This window comes from Fukomys damarensis, unplaced genomic scaffold (assembly GCF_012274545.1).
Source record: "Fukomys damarensis isolate Sample0158 unplaced genomic scaffold, DMR_v1.0_HiC HiC_scaffold_8, whole genome shotgun sequence".
NCBI lineage: Eukaryota > Metazoa > Chordata > Mammalia > Rodentia > Bathyergidae > Fukomys > Fukomys damarensis.
The window spans coordinates 4,136,007-4,145,724 of record NW_022900920.1 but is presented as its reverse complement, the minus strand read 5'-3'; the positions used below and the strand labels follow the sequence as shown (position 1 = coordinate 4,145,724).

General features: G+C 42.3%; 1 protein-coding gene across 1 annotated transcript in view; it reads left to right on the top strand.

Moving 5' to 3' along the window:
- Positions 1-9,277: 9,277 nt before the first annotated feature.
- The window catches only part of Slc25a28 (solute carrier family 25 member 28), a 10,511-nt gene continuing 10,070 nt past the window's right edge, over positions 9,278-9,718 (top strand). The window contains exon 1 of the mRNA XM_019209672.2: positions 9,278-9,351. The gene's annotated coding sequence lies outside the window, so the exon portion shown is untranslated. The remainder of the gene's footprint in view (positions 9,352-9,718) is intronic.

Here is a 9,718-nt window from a genome sequence, read left to right as displayed (position 1 = left end):
ACATTATAATTTCAATACATTTTCATCAACCAAAAAAAATATCCTTTTAACAATCTCTTTCAAGATCTTTTACTCTTGTCCAAAGTAGATTTTCTTCAAGTTGTAGTAAGCAATCTAGAAATTGTGTAAGGACTGGTTTTGAACTTCCTCTGGAGTTACAGAGAGTAATGAAATACTGACTAGCTTATTCAACCCATCTGTTGGGTGTTTGACAATCTTTTCTTTAATTTTGATGAAGTAAAATTCACATAGCACAAAATTAACCATTTTAGCCAGGCACAGTGATACTCATGTATTCCTAGTTGCTAGGAAGGCTGAGGCAGGAGGATCCAAAGTTTGAAGCCAGTCTGAGCAACTATGTATAAATGACCATGTCATACAATACAATATAATACAAGGGTGGGGTATGTAGCCCAGTGGTGGAGTACTTCCCTAGAATGCATGAGGCTCTGAGTTCACTTCCCAGTAAAATGCACCCACGTGCACGTGCACACGCACACACACACACACACACACACACACAAATTCACCATTTTTAAATAGACAGTTCAGTGGCACATTCACAATGTTGTATAATGACTCCCTCTATCTAATTTCAGCACATCACCTTAATAGGAAGCCCATATCCATAAAACAATTGTTCCCATTTTTTTTCCTCCTTGCTGCTCCTAGGCTACCAATCTGCATCCAATCTCTGCAGAACTACCTACTCATATAGTTCATGTAACCAGAATTATGTGACCTTTCGCTTATGGCTTCCTTCACTTAAGGTCTTCAAGGCTCGTTCACATTGTAGTAGGTGTCAGCGTGTACTTTGTTCCTTTTGGTGGCTAAATTATATCCCCCTATCCCTATACATGTCCGTACTCAATTTGTTTATCTAGTCTTCTGTCGGTGGACATTGGGTTGTTTTCACCTTTTGCATACTGTGAGAGATGCTGCAATGAATGTGCATGCAGATGTACTTCATACCTATTTTCAATACTTTAAGATCTATAGTGAAATCTCTAGGTCACAGTACTTCTGTTTAACTTTTTTTTTGAGGAATTGCCAAACTGTTTTCCACAGTGGGTGCAGAAGTACCTTCTCATGAGCAGTGTACAAGGGTTCCAATTTCTCCACATCCTCGATAATGGTTATTTTCAATCATGACTATTATTACAGTGTTCCCCATGGGTATAATGTGGTATAACCAATCTTTTCGCAGAGGGAAATGGAAATGTCTTCACTACATAAAACATTTTACTATATTTATTTACGTAAAACATTTTACAGAACACAGTAAATACTCAAGAGAATATAAAATGTACCCTTGTAATCCCAGCTACCTGGGAGGCTAAGGCAGTAGGATCAGAGATTTGAGACCATTGGAGCTATTTAGTGAGCTTGTCTCAAAATTTAAAAAAATAGAAAGGACTGGGGCTGCAGCTCAGTGAATCCTAGGTTCAAACTATAATATATACTATATATTGTATATATATATTGTATATATATATTGCTAGTTACCTATTTTCTTTCTTTTTTAAATCTTATTGAGTTTATTGGTACTTTTTAAAGTATACAGTACAGTTACATTTATAACTGGGATCTTGCACCTTTACATGACAGGTCTTGGTTCTCATTTTTCCCCATACCCCAGCACTCCCTTCACCCACCTCCTCTCTCCCCTCTTTACAAAGACTGTTTCCATTTTTTCCTTTTCTCATATTTTTTCTTGTCCCTTATTTCTTCTCCCCTACCCTTTCCACTTCCCCTACAACTTAAGCCCTTTTCTTCCTATTTCACATTATCAGTTATCCAATTTGTATAGTTATACAATTTACACTTTTAGTTTTTCACACCAGAGAAATTATTTGGTATTTACACATGTGTCTCATTTATTTCACTTAAGAGTATGGCCTCAGTATGCATCCATTTTCCTATGAATGACTCTAGTAGTTTCTCATTCTTTATGAATGAGTAGAACTCCATTTTATAGAAAAACTACATCTTCTTTATCTAGTCTCCAACTGATGGGCATTTGGGCACTTTCCAAGTTTTAGCTATTACAAACTGTGCTGTTATAAACATGGGTGCACATATATCACTGCGGTATGGCTCTTTTAATTCTTTTGGAATGATACCCAGATGAGGGATAGCTGGGTCAAATGGAACCTTTAGTCCTTATTCTTTAGGATATCTCCATATTGATTTCCACAGTGGTTGCACCAGTCTGCACTCCACCAACAATGGAGGTTTCCTTTCTCCCCACATCCCTGCCAGCATGTGTTATTGATTGATTGATTTCTTTTTTTTTTTTTTTTTTTTTGGTACTGGGGATTGAACTCTGGTCCTTGGGATTGTAAGGCAGGCCACCGAACTGCTGAGTTAAATCCCTGGCCCTTGATTGATTTCTTGATAGCAGCCATGCTTTCTGGAATGAGGAGGAATCTCAGTGTTGTTTTCATCTGCATCTCTCCAATGACCAGTCATTTTTTCATATATTTATTTGCTGCTTTTACTTCTTTGTCTGAGAAATGTCTGTTCATTTCAGATGCCCATTTTTGAATTGGGTTTTTATATGTGGGGAACCTGATTTTTCTAAGTTCTTTATATATTCTAGATAAGTCTTTTGTCTGAGGAGCAGCTGATAAAATTTTTTCCCACATTGTAGATTGTCTTACGTTGGTGCTTTCTTTTGCAGTGGAGAAGCTTTTTTAATATGATGAGATCCCAGTTGTTGATTCTTTGTGCTAGCTCCCATGCTGCTGAGGATTTGTTCATAAAGTCTTTTCCTATGCCAATGTCTTTGACAGTTCTGCCTAATTTATCCTCCAGCAAGTTTAGAGTTTCTGTTTTAATATTTAGATGTTTAATCCACTTAGATTTCAATTTAGTGCATGGCAAAAGATAAGAATCTAGTTTTAATCTTTGGCAGTTGAAATCCAGTTTTTCCAACACAATTTATTAAAGAAGTGATCTTTCCTCCAGTGAGGATGGTTGGCTCCTTTGTCAAAGATGACATAGCTGAGTACCTCTGGAGTTGTTTCCATATCTTCCAATCTATTCCACTGATCCTTGGGCCTTTTTCTTTGCCACTACCATGCTGTTTTTACCACAGTGGTTTTGTAGTATAGTTTCAAGTTGGGGATTGTAATACCCCCTGTCGTGTCTCTGTTGCCTAGAATGGCTTTCGCTATTCTCCATCGCTTCTGGCTCCAAATGAATTTTTGGATTGTTTTCTCTAGTTCTGTGAGATATACTGCAGAAATTGCAATTGGCATTGCATTGAATCTATATAGCAGTTTTGGTAGTATGGCCATTTTCACTATGTTGCTTCTTTCTACCCAGGAGCAGGGGATATCTTTCCATTTTCTTATATCTTCTTTGGTCTCTTTTTTAAGAGTGCTGTAATTTTCAATACAGAGGTCTTTTACTTTCTTCATTAGATTGATTCCTAGATACTTCATTTTTTTGGAATGCCATTGTAAAAGGGATTGTTTCCCTAATTTCTATCTTAGTGAGTTTATTATTTGTGTACAAGAAGGCTACTGAGTTTTGAGTGTTGACCTTGTATCCAGCTACTCTGCTGAAATTGTCAATTAAGTCTAGAGTTGACAGAGTTTTTTGGGTCTTCTATTTAGAGTATCATATCATCAGCAAATAATGACAGTGTAACTTCTTCCTTTCCTATCTTTATTGATTTAATTTCTTTCTCATGTCTAATTGCTGTGGCTAAATGTTTCCAAAACTATATTGAACAAGAGTGGTGATAGTGGGCATCCTTGTCTTGTTCCTGATTTTAACTTGAAGGTTTTTCAGTTGTGGGCCATTTAATATGATGTTGTTAGTTGGTTTTTCATAGATAGCCTTCATCAAGTTGAGATAAAGACCATCTAATCCAATTTTCTGTAGAGTTTTTATCATGAATGGGGTGTTAAATTTTGTCAAATGCTTTTTCTGCATCTACTGATATAATATGTTTTTTGTCCTTGACTCTGTTAATATAGTGTATTACATTTATTGACTTACGTATGTTGAACCATCCTTGCATCCCTGGGATAAACCTGACTTGGTCAGAGTGTATGATCTTCTTGATGATCCTCTGCATTGTTTGCCAGTATCTTATTGAGGATTTTGCATCAATGTTCAATAAGGAGACTGGCCTATAGTTCTATTTTTTAGTTGGGTCTTTCCATGGTTTTGGATTTTTTTTTTTTTTTTTTTTTTTTTTTTGGTACCGGGGATCAAACTTGGGACCTTGTGCTTGTGGCAGAACAACTGAGCTAAATCCCTGGCCCAAGTTACCTATTTTCTTAAAACCATGATGCTGACTTGTGAAACCATATAAACACACTTTCCTTGTACTTCTAAAAATAATGTAAAATATGGAAGTGACAACCACGGTCAGACACTCAGCTTTACTTTCTGACCAGAGAAAGAGCAACTACTCCTGTAGCCCATTAGTACTTCCCAAAACAAAAAATTTTAAATCTTGAATATCCTAGTTCCCAAATAAGATACATACTTTTCTGAATGAAATAAGGCACCACCACCTTTAATATTTCATAATGTACTCTTTTGATCCTGGGGCAATAAAAGGGTATCCTTTTAATTTTTTTCCAGTATGTATACTGAGTAAGTATCCCAACCCTTTTAAAATTTTGTACTTTAGCCAGGCATAGTGGTGGATGCCTGTAATCCCAACACTCAGGAAACTGAAGTAGGAGGATCACCTGAAATCCAAGGCCAGCCTGGGATATATAGTAAGTGTAAAACCAGTTCGAACTCGGGACCTTGCACTTGTGAGCCAGACAGGAACCACTGAATTAAATTCCAAGCCCGTTTTTATATTTGATGCAAGGTGTAACTAAATCACTAAGCTGCCCAGGCTGGTCTTGAACCTGCAATCCCTCCTGCCTCAGCCTCCCAAAGCACTGGGATTAGAGGTGTAAACCACCAATATATTATCCCTCAATGGCCAAACTGTGCTTAAAGCCAAGGTTTTTAACTTAATAGAAATATATGTAAATGAAGCCAGATATGAAGCCTACAGCTGCACCTGTATTAAAGGAGGGCTTGCCTATACCCAGATTTCGAAAAGCATCCAGGGATGGGCCAGGGATTTAGCTCAGTGGTTTGGTGGCCTGCCTCACAAGCGCAAAGACCCGAGTTCAATCCCTGGTACCAAAAAAAAAAAAAAAAAAAAAGAAAAAGAAAGAAAAGCATCCAGGGAGACCACGCATAGTGGCACATGCCTGTAATCCCAGCACTCAGGAGGCTGAGGCAGGAGGCTTGCTGCGAGTTCGAGACTAGCTTGGGCTACACAGTGAGTTCCAGGTCAGTCTCAACTACATAGTGAGACCCCCCCAAAAAAGGCATCCACGGAATGAATCACAAGATGAAGGATGAAGGATGGAAAAGGTTACACCTTTCTTTATAGGTGTGTTGGGGGGGATTTAGAAAGGGAAGGACGGAAAGGAAAACTACCTCAATTGCTTTTTGAGGAAGACAAATTTTAGGAAGGAACACATGCGACTGAACAAATTGATTCCTTGAAACTATTTCCCACATATCCCTTGGAAAGTCTTTCTGTACATAATCTCCAGTATGAAAATTGCCGAAATGTACAATGATACTCCTCATGGGTTGCCCCATCACTCATTTCCCTGTGAATTCCTACAGGTCTTATGGCCTATCATTTGGGAATCAATTTCTATTTAGGTGAATAAAGAAAGTGGTCTTACGTTCATGTGTAAGCCCTAAAATTTTGATTTTTCAAAAAGGGAAAAATGCATTCTAGAGAATACCATGTCTCAGTCAGAATATAAATTCAGCTTCTATAACCAAGACTCAGATTAATAGCAATGACTTTTTAAAAAGTCCACATTGGCCTTCATTCCACTGCTTAAATATGCCAACCTCAGCCAGATGTGGTGGCACACGCCTGTTATCCAAGCGGTCAGGAGGCTGAAGCAGCAGAATCACCACAAGATCTGAGGCCAGACTGGACTACATAAGGACTTCATGGCCGACCTGAACTACAGTGAGACCTGTCTAAAAAAACAAAAGAAAAAGCCAACTTTGTTCTCACCTGAGGGTTCTTGCACCTGTTTCTTCTGCTAGAATGTTCTTCTCTAAGTCGGCCATGACTGGCACCTGCTTGTAATTAGGAAAGGCTTTCCAGGGCCACAGAAATATAGCCACCCAGTTGCCTTTTTATCACACTTCAGTAGTGGGCTGGGGATGCACAGTGCTTGCATAGCATGCATGGGGCCCTGGATTTAATCCCCAGCACTGTGAACATTGTGCACACACATGCATACACACACACACACACACACACACACACACACAATAGGGAAATAAAAGGTAGCAGCTCCAATGAGGAAAACAGGTTTAGAATGACAAAGTTCACTCAAGATACTAGAGATAGACAAAAATTAAATCTTTAGGAATCTTCCACCTCAATGGCTAGGGCAGTGTACAAAATTGAGAGATTATAAAGGTAGAATAGAGTGGTTGCTGATGACAAGGGAAAGTTTTGATGAGGGAGTTGTCTATGTTGGGTAAGTGTTCTTTCCTTAAAAAAGATGGGAATAAGAAAATGGTCATTGAGCAGTTTGGAGTAAGCTTGCCTCATTTCTCAGTGTATCTTCAGTGATGTTGGTCTTTTGGTGGCAGAAACATGCATGCAGGTTCCTTGCATGTCTTCCAGGATGAGCTCTTGTGCTCCATCTATAAGAACTACTTCCTCAGCCCTATCACCACAGACCGTGGGCACAGCTTTGCTGTTCCTGCCTCTTCCTCCACCAGAAGGAAGCCCAAACTCCAAAGTGCTGCACTCTGTGCAGGGCCATATCAGACACTCTGGACTTCAAAACTAATACTAACCTTAAAAATATGGCTTCCCGCATCAGACAGGCAGGCCCAACCGTGCCACTGGCTCTGGGGAGATCTGTATGGCACACAGGGAGGAAAAGAGGCTCTTCAGTGAGGGGGACCTGAAGCTGCTGTGCAGAGCCTACTCACAGTCCCCAGAACACACTACTCACAGCCACAGCCCAGTGGAGAGGGCTGCTGAGGAACACAGGGATGGAGTCTGGACCAGTGCACAAGCCCCAGCCACCAAACCCAGAGCTCACTTCCTGGAGCATCACTGGTCTCCAGGAAATGCTGAACGAATTCCAAGTGAATAATGGTGTGATAAGGGTGGGCCAGTTACTACTTGTGGCTTTCTGAGGAAGATAGGAGGATGATATTTGGAGAGGACCACCATAGTGTGTCTGCAGAGCCCCAGACAATGGACACTTTTGCTTTGTGGGGTACTGAAGTCTTCACCTCTGGGCAGCACTACTGGAAAGTGGATGTGGCTCAGGCCTTTGAATATATTTTGGGTGTCTGTAAGAAACCCAGTATAGGTCATATGAACAGCAGTATTGAATTCTCTTTTGGTTATTTTTTTTTCCATACCAGGAATCGAATACAGGACCTTGCACTTGCCGGGCAGACACACACTACTAAGCTACATTCCTGGCAACATTATTGATTTTAATGAAGCACTTCTATTTTTTGTGGGGGTGGGTACCAGGGATGGAACTCTGGCCCTTGATGCTTGCAAGACAGGCGCCGGAACCACTGAGCTAAATCCCCACCCACGAAGCACTTCTCCTATGAAGAGGAACAATCATAGACTTTCCACCAACTCCTCATTCTTAACTCATTAGGAATGTAGGCCTGGAGAGCAGGTTGGGGTTTCTAGACTATGACAGTGGAACTGCGAGCTTCTGTGATGTTTCCAATGCTTCCCTCCTATGCAGCCTCCTTTTTACCACCTTAGTTTCCCCTCTGAGAGCTTTCATGTGCCTTGGTTGCCCAACAAATGTCATTTTAAGAATCTTCAATGATGTAGGCTCACATGCAAGGAAACTAGTCTAGAAACCTTCTCTGTGAGGATCAGGACTCTGCCTTACACCTACGTGTGTGCACATTGCAATTTAAGGAGGCATCATCACTGTGATGTTGTAAAATGGGATACCTGAATTTGTTACAAATGTATACATGTTTTTAAAATTTCACTTGTGCTGTGCAACTATCGTTAAAAAAAAAAAAAGCAAATGGTAGCTGGGTGTGGTGGCACACACCTGTAATCCCAGCACTCGGGAGGCTGAGGCAGGAGGATTGCTGTGAGTTCGAGACCAGCCTGGGCTACACAGTGAGTTCCAGGTCAGTCTCAACTAAATAGTGAGACCCTGTCTCAAAAAGAAAAGAAAAAGAAAATGACCATCGGATTTAGAAAATTTGACCACTGAATTAAGGAGTAAAATGCAGTACAGAGCTTAAAGAGAGAGGGGCATAGGAGGTAGAAGGTCTTTACTATGGTGCAATTTGACAGTAAAGGGAATCAGTACTCAAGCAGGATTGAGTGGATTTCTTTCTGTGACTCCTATTCATTTCTCAAGGGAAACTAGCAAGAGAATGCTGTCGGGAAGATACACGTGTATGCCTAAGGAATCCCTAAGTCACTTTAGGGACTTTGCAACTCAGGTGTTATGTGCAAAATTTTGTGGGAAAAGGTGAATTTGAGGCTCTATTATTTTATGAAAGGTTGCTACGGGAAAATTAATAACCGCTACTGAAAAGGAAGAGAATAGACAGGATGGAGGAGAGGGATGAGAGGTCCAGAGGACTAAGCTTTAGAGAGAAAATAGAAAACCTCTTCCCCATTTAAGGAAACGCTCCAAACAGATGGGAAAGTTAACAATTGCGTCATCTCATTAAAAACAGAACTGAAAACGGGGAAAGCTTGTGCAAACACGATCCAGAGGAGAATGAAGAAGCTCCGAGCTCCCCAGTTGCCACACTTTCCCTGCAGCGCTAAGGACGCTACCTCCGGACACTTCTCGCGCCCTAGTTCTGAGTCATCCACTACGTTACGACACCCCCGCTCCTACCCTCCAGCGTGGCGCAAAGTCCACCACATCCCCCACCCCGCGTCCCGGAGCACTCATTCATTGAACCACGCGGGGTTTACGGAGCCACTTCAAGTGCAAGACCCCATGCAGTGGGGCCGAGGCCCACTGGGTCCTTCAGGGTCTGCCCCAAACTGCAGAACCGACCGGGGTCCAGCAGCTCGCTGCGGTCACCGACGCGGGCTCGGACACTTCCCAGTCTGGCACTCGGCCGAGCGGGGAGTGCCCACTCTGGTTAGCCGCGAGATCCCGCGGGAACAGTGCTCTCGGGTCCGGGCCGCGCGGCACTGAGCGCGGTTCCTAACGGCGTCCGCCAGCAGTTTGACCTTGAGTCAGCACCGCGACCACCCACCCCACCGGCGGCGCCCGCAGCCTCAGAGGCGCCAGTCCCCGCACACAGGTGGTTTGCTACCATTCCCCGGGAGCTTCTCTTTCCGTAGCCAATGGGAGAGCCAGGTGGTGTGGGCCAATGGTCGCAGCCGAAGTAGCCGGAGTGTGGAACCTATCAAAGACCTGCCTGAAATTCTCCCGCCCCTGGAAAGTCAGAGGCGGGCTAATCGCACATGTTGGCCAATCGGCAGCCAATAAACAAGAACCGTCTAAGATCAAAGGGAAAGGGGTGGGTTCTAGGCGGTAGCCACGCCCCACAGCAGAAGAGTGACCGAAGGCTTCACGAATGCCTACAGATACATCTTCCTTACGTCAGGAAACAGGTGGAGCCAGGTCGGCTTTTGCACCAATGGTTGGCTGGGGGCGTGTACGCGGGC